The following is an 8,824-nucleotide window of genomic DNA, read 5'->3' on the forward strand; positions in this document are numbered from 1 at the left end:
GGAAGAAGCTCCTGGCTTCGGCCAGGCCCAGCTCCGGCCGGCGCAGCCATTTGGGGAGTGAACCAGCGGATGGATGATCTCTCTCTCTCTCTCTGCCTCTTAAATAAACAAATCTCTTTAAAAAATAATAATTACAATGGGCCTGAAAAACCTCCGTTGCAGACACAGCGGTCGTGACGTCATCACGCACCGCATTCCTCGCGCTCGTGTGGGGCCGAGTCGCGTGAAGTGACTAACCTAATGGCGACAACCAACAGCCAGGCCACCGCTGAGGCGTCCCCGCCACCACAGCCCTTCACCGCGGTTCCTCCGCTGGAAAAGTGGCCCAGCCGGGAGAGTCGGCAGCACTTCGCCTCCTGCCTTTACGGCACGACGGCGCGACGGCGCGATGGCACGCGGGCAAACTCCGAGAGGGCCTTGCGGCGCGTGCGCGCCTGACGACGCCTGTCTGAGGAGGCGGCGCCTCGGGGCGCCCCACGTGACCTTGTCAGCGGCCGTCTCGTTCCACCCTGACAGGAACCCCCGAGCCGTCCGATCAGCCGTCGCGCCTCGCGCCCCTCTTCCCTCGGCCCCGGCAACTTTCGCTGTGCTTCCGGGCCCCACGGATTTCCCGTCAGGACGTGTCCCGGGCGCGCGGGGCCTCCTGCGCCCCTGCGGGCGGCGGCAGGCGTCAGGACGCGCTGGCTCGGTGTGCCCCACGCGAGGCCCACAGGCCTGGTGTGGGCGGCCCGCAAGGACGGGGACATTAGCCTGGATGCTTCCCTTCCTTCACAGATTCTCAGAAACAAGACAGAGGGGAGATGGGGGAGATTAGGGGCCGAGGTTCACGTCAGAGCCAAGACCACCCACCTGCCGCAGCACCAGCAGGGGGGAAAACCCGATCCCACGCGGGGTGCCACTCGTCCCCGGGGCCTGACGCTCTGTGAGCGACTCAAGGCCTGGAGAGGGGCGAAACCACGAGCAGATCTTGGCATTTTGTGATCAAGGTCGTCTCCTCACCGAGCAATTTCCAGGGCCAAACAGTCCAAAATGAGTCAGTCAAGTGCCAGTGACTCGAGACAAACCAGATAACCAAGGGTCGCAGAGAAGCAAAAAAGTGATGTGACGATGCGATTTGCTTCCCTCAGAGGTGAAGCGAAAGCTTCCAACTTTCCCAGGCCGTCAAGGAAGACCGGGGGATACCCGGGCTGTGAGACAACCATTTCATTTTCTGATTCTGCAGAATCAAGAGGCCACAGAGAACACAGACAGGAAACAGAAGAGGAAATCAGGTAATGACAGAGAGAAAAGGAGAGAAGGCAACCGAGGGGGGAAAAACAAAGCTGAAAGGAAACAAGAAATCAAGCAGCGAATCAATTCGAAACTCCGCGGGGCCACCAAGCAACCGAGACAGGCAGATAAACAGGAGGCGCCAGGCCCCTCGCGGCAGGAGCAGTTTCTCCGGAGATAACGGCGGAGGGGGGCTGCGCCGAGAAAGTCCCTTTGCAGAAATACGCAACAGAGGCTTGTAGCGGGGCTGTGCCCCGACGGGGGGCTCTCAGCCTTCGGAGGAGAGGACCACAGAGGCGCGAAGACACCGGCGCTTGCGTGCTCCGAGTAGCACTGGGGGACCCCTACAGCCCACCAAGCCAGCAGCAGCGAGCAGGGCCGTGGGGCCAGCGGAGGGAGCAGGCGAGAGAGGGGGCAGCTCGCAGCCTGCACGGGCTTCCTGAGAGATTTCAGCAAGGAGTGTGGGAAGGCCCCCAGCCAATTCCTGGCAGGGAGCCACCCGTTCCCCAGGCGCAAGCCAGAAGCTGGTGGGAAGCAAGGCCGCCCCAGGGAGGGGACACAGGGTTCAGGATAGAGCAGTGGGAGCCCCCGGTCAATGACGCTTCCCTAAATGGGAGATCTGAGAGACTAATTTTCAGCTATCCAGGAACCCAGACTGAAAACAATGTGGCAACTGAGCAGACTACATTCAAAATAATTTTCTCAAAGAGCATCTATTGGCATGGTAAAATGCTCCAAAAACATTGAAAATTTATGAAAGCAGGTTACAAAAGTATGGGGCTGGTGCTGTGGTGTAGCAGGTGAAGCTGCCACCTGCAGTGCCAGCATCCCATGTGGGCTGCTCCACTTCCAATCCAGCTCTGTGCTGTGGCCTGGGAAAGCAGAAGTTGGCCCAAGTCCTTGGGCCCCTGCACCCACGTGGGAGACCTGGAAGAAGCTCCTGGCTTCGGATCGGCAAAGCTCTGGTCGTTGTGGCCCTCTGGGGAGTGAACCAGCAGATGGAAGATCTCTCTCTCTTTCTCTCTGCTTCTCTGTAACTCTGCCTTTCAAATAAATAGTTTAAAAAAATCACTTCTCTGCCTTTTGGCTAAGTGTAAAAAAGGGGGGCTGGCATTGTGGCGTAGCAGGTTGGACTGCTGCCTGCGACCAGCAACCCATATAGGCGCTGGTTTGAGTCCTAGCTGCAGCAGCTAGTGCACCTGGGAGAGCAGCAGAGGATGGTCCAGGAACTTTGGCCCCTGCCATCCTCATGGGAGACCCAGAAGCTCCTGGCTTCAGCCTGGCCCAGCCCTGGCTGTTGCAGATATTTGGAGAGTGAGCCAGCTGATGGAAGATCTCTGTCTCCTTCTCTCTTTGTAGCACTGCCTTTCAAATAAATAACAAAAACTATATTTATGATTATAATCCCCGCTGAGTTAAAAATACGTGTGTGTGTGTGAGAGAGAGAGAGGGAGAGATAGAGTCATGCAACTCCGTGTAACACATACGGACTGAAACACCAGAAACAATAATTTCTGAGAGAGGATAGCTTACTTTATGTATTTTACTAAATTTTTGTATCTAGTGTATATTTTGGAAATCAGTAAAATGAACAAGATTTCAGTTTCTAAAGAAATTTTTTTTTAATTTGAGAGTTTTCCATCCACTGGTTCATTCTCCAAATGCCTGCCACAGCCAGGGCTGAGCCAGGTTGAAGCTGGGAACCAGGAATTCAACCTGTGTCCCCCATGGGGGTGGCAGGGATCCAAGCACCTGGGCCATTGCTGCCTCCCAGCGTATACATCAGCAGGAGGCTAGCATCAGAAGCAGCGCTGGGACTCAAACCCAGGCACTCTGATACTGGGTGTAGGCATCCCAAGTACTATCTTAACTGTGGTACCAAATGCCCATCTCTTAATTAAAATAAATAAATAAATAAATAAAAGCAGCTGGAGAAAACAAGATGACAAGTGAGCAATGTGAATTTGAGGTACTGGCAAAGGTAAAATACTTTGGCTTCTCAGTGGAGCAGTGGGTTTATAAGTGTGTTTCTTTTCTCTGATTTCTGAAATCGGGTGAGGGTCCACTCTGCATCTACTCTCTTTTAAACATTTTTATTATTTATGTACTTATTTGAAAGAGTGACACAGAAATAGAGACAGTGGGAAATCTTCCATCTGCTGGTTCACTCCCCCCAAATAACCACAAGGATGGGGGCTGAGCCAGGATGAAGCCAGGAGCCAGGAGCTTCTTTTGGGTCTCCCATGTGTGTTCAGGGTCCCAAGGACTTGAGCCATCCTCTGCTACTTTCTCAGGCACATTAGTAGAGAGCTGGATGGGAAGTGGAACAGCTAGGACTTGAACTGGTGCCCATATGAGATGCCAGCCCTGCAGATGGCGTCTTAACCCACTGCACCACAGCACCAGCCCCTGTGCAGCTACTTTACACCCCCCGCAGAATGGCACAACCAGGGCAGCCCACCAGGGGCAGACCACTCCTTGAATAACAAATTTCTCAGTATAACCAAGCCCTTTAATTGATGACCCAAAACTCCAGGACTTTATAAAGAGAATATTCAGAGTGACCATTCTGAGGCTTCATTTTTTAAAAATTATTACTTTATTTAATGATCCCAGAAATGTCTTCCTCCTATAGCATTTGTGTGAGGAACAGAAATTCTTGGGTTCCGTGTCTGGTCCTCTCCTTACTACATATTGTGCTACCTTAGGCAAATTACTTCATCTCTCGAATGCACGCTTTTTTTAAAAAAAGATTTATTTATTTACTTGAAAGTCAGAGTTACACAGAGAGAGAAGGAGAGGCAGAGAGAGAGGTCTTCCATCCACTGGTTCACTCCCCAATTGGCCGCAATGGCGAGAGCTGTGCCAATTCGAAGTCAGGAGCTTCCTCTGGGTCTCCCACGTGGGTGCAGGGGCCCACGGACTTGGGCCATCCTCCATTGCTTTCCCAGGCCATTAGCAAAGAGCTAATGTGGAGCAGCTAGGACTTGAACCAGCGCCCACATGGTGCCGGCACTGCAGGTGGCAGCTTTCATCCTCTATGCGCCAGCACCAGCCCCTGAGTGCACAATTTAAAAAAGAAAATATTTATTTATTCACATGAGAGGCAGAGTTAGAGAGAGAGAGGTCTTCCATCCACTGATTCATTCCCCAAATGGCCACAACGGCCAAAGCTGAGCTGATCTGAAGCAAGGAGACTGGAGCTTCTGGGTCTCCCACGCGGGTGCAGGGGCCCAAGGACTTGGGCCAGCTTCTACTGCTTTCCCAGGCCATGAGCAGGGAGCTGGATCAGAAGCGCAGCAGCCGAGAAGTGACTCAAATCGGTGCCCGTATCAGGGGCCGGTGTTGTAGATGGATACTTAACTTGCTACGCCACATTGCTGGCCCTTAAATGCACAGTTTAGCTGTGTGTGTGCTCACAGAGCATACAACCATCACCACTGCCTAATGCTGCAATGTTTTTGTCATCCTGCTACCAGACACTTACTCTCCTTTCTCCAGCCCCAGGCAACCACCAGTCTCCCTCTGTCCCCATGTCCCTGCCTGTTCTGCATGTCACAGAAACAGAGCCATGTGCTCTGTGGCCTTCTGTGTGTAGCTTCTTTCACTTAGCAACATGCTTCCAAGGTTCATCCATGTCATAGCAGTTGTCAGAACTTCATTCTTTTGAAGATTTGTTTATTTGAAAGGCAGAGTGACAGAGAGGAGGAGGAAGCCAGAGAGACAGAGACAGAAATCTTCCACTTGTTGGTTCACTCCCCAAATGGCTACTGCAGCCAGATCTGGGCCAGCCTGAAGTCAGCAGCCAGGAGTGCATCAAGGTGTCCTACATGGGTGGCAGGGGCACTTGGGCCATTAAGTGCTTCCTTCCCAGGCACTTTGGCAGGAAGCCAGAGCAGAAGCAGAGCAGCCAGAACTCCAGCTGGTGGTCTGATTCGGGATGCTGGTGTTGCAAGCAGCAGCTTAATCTTCTGTGTCACAAGATCAGCCCCGGAACTTCATTCTAACGCCGAATAACCTTCCGCTGCAGGAATGCGTCCCATTTGTTTATCGGTTCACCTACTCAAAGGCACCTGGGTTGTCTCCACATGTGGCCATTAAAAACAATGCTTCAGGGCAGATTTGACCTAGTACTTAAGATGCTACTTGGGATGCAGCTCTACTTCCAATGCACCTTCCTGCTAATGCACACACCCTGGGGGCAGCAGGCTCAAGCACGTGGAAGACTCGGTTTGAGATCTGGGCTCCAAGCATCAGCCCAGCCCAGTACTGGCCATTGTGGGCATTTGGGTGGTGAACCAAAGCATGGGAGCTTTCTCTCTCTCTCTCTCTCTCTGCCTTTCAAATAAATAAATTTTTTAAAATGAAATGTTATACCCTCAGCAGACATGTTTCTGTTTGAGACCTTGTTTTCATCATTTTGAGTGGACGCCTGGGGTTGGGGACTGCCGGGCCACACGGCCACTCCCTGTTCAGCTTCTGGGGGACCTGCCTGAGTCTTCCCAGTGGCCATACCGCTCCACACTCCCAGTCGCCACGGATGGGATTCCAATATCTCTGCACCTTCGCTAACACTGACTTTCCTTTTCCATTGGTTTGCTTATTGGTTTGCTTATTGTAGCCTCCTAGTTAGTGTGAAGTGGTTTTCATTTGTATTTTTCTAGTGACTACTGATGCTGAATATCTTTTCTTCTACTTATTGGCCACTTATAGCTCTTCTTTGGAGAAAGATCTATTCAAATCCTCTGTTCATTTTTTAAAAATGGGTTGTCATTTTATGGTTGATTAGTTAGAGATCTCTGTGAGCTCTGGGTTATAGTCCCTTATCAGACGTATGATTTACAAATACTTTCTTCCACTCTGGGGGTTCTCTTTTCATTTTCTTGGAAGTGTCCTTTGATACACGGAAGCTTTCAATTTTTTTAAAGATTTATTTTATTTGAAAGACAGAGTTACAGAGAGAGGTAGAAAGAGAGAGAGAGAGAGGTCTTCCGTCCGCTGGTTCACTCCCCAGATGGCCGCAACAGCCAGAGTTGCACCGATCCAAAGCCAGGAGCCAGGAGCTTCTTCCAGGTCTCCCACATGGGTGCAGGGGCCCAAGGGCTTGGGCCATCTTCTGCTTTCCTAGGCCATAGCAGAGAGCTGGATTGAAAGAGCAGCAGGTGGGACTCGAACCGGCGCCCATTTGGGATGCCAGCACTTCAGGCCAGGGTTTTCACTGTGCCACAGCACCGGCCCCAGCTTTCAATTATTTACTTATTTGAAAGTCACTGTTAGGAGAGAGAAGAAAAGGAGAGGCAGACAGAGAGAGAGAAAGAGGTCTTCTATCCATTGGTTCGCTCCTCAGGTGGCCACAACAGCCGGAGCTGCGCAGATCTGAAGCCAGGAGGCAGGGGCTTTGCTCCCTATGCCAACGCACCGGTACCATAAAGCTTTTTAATTTTTGATGAAGTAAAATTTGCCTATTTTTCCTTTGCTTATACTTTTGATGTCATATCTAAAAAACTGTTATGAAGGCTTACCCTATTCTAATTCCCCACATCTGTTCCTGAAAAGCCTGCTCTTTCCCTTGCTGAAAATCATTTGATGACAGATTCACAGTTTTATTTCTGGACTCTCAATTCTACTCCGTGATCTACAAGTCTACCACATTTCCTTGATTACTGTAGAGTTAGAGTAAGTTTTAAAATTGGGAAATGGGATTTCACCTTTTTCCTTCTTTCTCAAGATCAGTGGCTACATGAATTTTAGGATTACCTCGTCCCTTTCTGCAAAAAAAAAAAAAAAAAAAAAAAAAAAGGCAGTTGGAGCTTTGATGGCGCTGGCCGGGAATCTGCCAGTCGCAGGGGGGGAGGGGGGGGGAGGTGCCGACACTGAGTTTTCCTAACTGCGAGCACTGGGGGCTTCCCCGTATCTGGGTCTTTAATTTCTTTCTTTCAGCATTTTTGTATTATGTAGAATGAACATCTTGCAGTGTAGAGTAGCAGCATTGGGCATTTTTGTAACATTGTGGAAGCGCCACCTGTGCTAGGTTCCACAACACTGGGGTCATCTCGGGAAGAGACCTCAGGAGCGTTAGGCGGTCCTTCTCTACCCTCCGCCCGGTCCCCGGCTGCCACCAGTCTGCTGTGCCTCTGTGAGTTTGTCTGTACTGCGCGGGACCTCGCGTCTGGCTTCTTTCACTCAGCACACTGCAAGGCTTATCCTTGTCAGGCTACCACCCCTCTCTGTGGCTCAATATACCCTTCAGCAACACGGTGTCATTTTCCGTGTAAGTCTTGCACTTCCTTGGTTAAATCTCCTCCTAAATACTTCATTCTGTTCAGTGTTGTTGTGTGAGAATATTTCAAAAGGTTTGATGGTGCCAGCAAAAACTATGTATATACATATTTATATATTATTATATATATAAATGAAATTAGATTCCTACCCCTCACCATATACAAATATCGACTCAAGATGGAACAAAGACCTGAATTTTTTTTTTTTTTTTTTTTTGACAGGCAGAGTGGACAGTGAGAGAGAGAGACAGAGAGAGAAAGGTCTTCCTTTGCCGTTGGTTCACCCTCCAATGGCCGCCGCTGCAGCCGGCGCACCGCGCTGATCCTGGCAGGAGCCAGGAGCCAGGTGCTTTTTCCTGGTCTCCCATGGGGTGCAGGGCCCAAGCACCTGGGCCATCCTCCACTGCACTCCCTGGCCACAGCAGAGAGCTGACCTGGAAGAGGGGCAACCGGGACAGAATCCGGCGCCCCAACCGGGACTAGAACCCGGTGTGCCGGCGCCGCAAGGTGGAGGATTAGCCTATTGAGCCACGGCGCCGGCTTGTGTAACTCTTTCAAATAAATAAATAAATCTTAAAAAAAAAAAAAAGACCTGACATTATGAAGCTGCTGGAAGAAAATATAGAGGAAACACCCCAAGACATTGGTGTAGGGGACGACTTCTTGGACAAGACCGCCAAAGTACAGGCAACAAAAACAAAACTAGACAAATGCGATTATATCAAACTCAGAAGCTTCTGCACAGCAAAGGAAATGATCAATAGAGATACCCAACAGACTGAGAGAAATATTTGCAAGCTACCAGACTAAGGATTAATATCCAGAATACATAAGCAACTCAAAAAACTTAACAATAACAACAAAAAAACCCAAACCAATCCAATTAAGAAATGGGTGAGGCTGGCGCTGTGGTGTAGCGGGTAAAGCCGTTGCCTGCAGTGCTGACATGCTGTATGGGTGCTGGTTCAAGTCCTGGCTGTTCCACTTCCGATCCAGCTCTCTGCTGTGGCCTGGGGAAGCAACAGAAGATGGCCCAAGCCCTTGGGCCCCTGCACCTGCGCAGGAGACCTGGAAGAAGCTCCTGGTTCCTGGCTTTGGATCGGTGCAGCTCTGGCCGTTTGGGCCATCTGGGGAGTGAACCATCGGATGGAAGACCTTTCTCTCTCTGACTCCTCCTCTCTGTAACTCTTCCTTTCAAATAAATCTTAAAAAAAAAAAAAAAAAAAAAAAAAAGAAGAAGAAGAAGAAATGGGCAAAGGACCTCATTATTTCTC

The 8,824-nt window shown here is 50.5% G+C and overlaps 1 protein-coding gene across 1 annotated transcript in view; it reads right to left on the reverse strand.

Annotated features, from left to right (window-relative positions):
- The window catches only part of LRRC43 (leucine rich repeat containing 43), a 29,343-nt gene extending 28,970 nt beyond the window's left edge, over nt 1-373 (reverse strand). Inside the window, exon 1 of the mRNA XM_051837776.2 lies at nt 238-373. The gene's annotated coding sequence lies outside the window, so the exon portion shown is untranslated. The remainder of the gene's footprint in view (nt 1-237) is intronic.
- Between the last annotated feature and the right edge of the window lie 8,451 nt (nt 374-8,824).

Source organism: Oryctolagus cuniculus, chromosome 21, assembly GCF_964237555.1.
Source record: "Oryctolagus cuniculus chromosome 21, mOryCun1.1, whole genome shotgun sequence".
In the NCBI taxonomy this organism is placed as follows: domain Eukaryota; kingdom Metazoa; phylum Chordata; class Mammalia; order Lagomorpha; family Leporidae; genus Oryctolagus; species Oryctolagus cuniculus.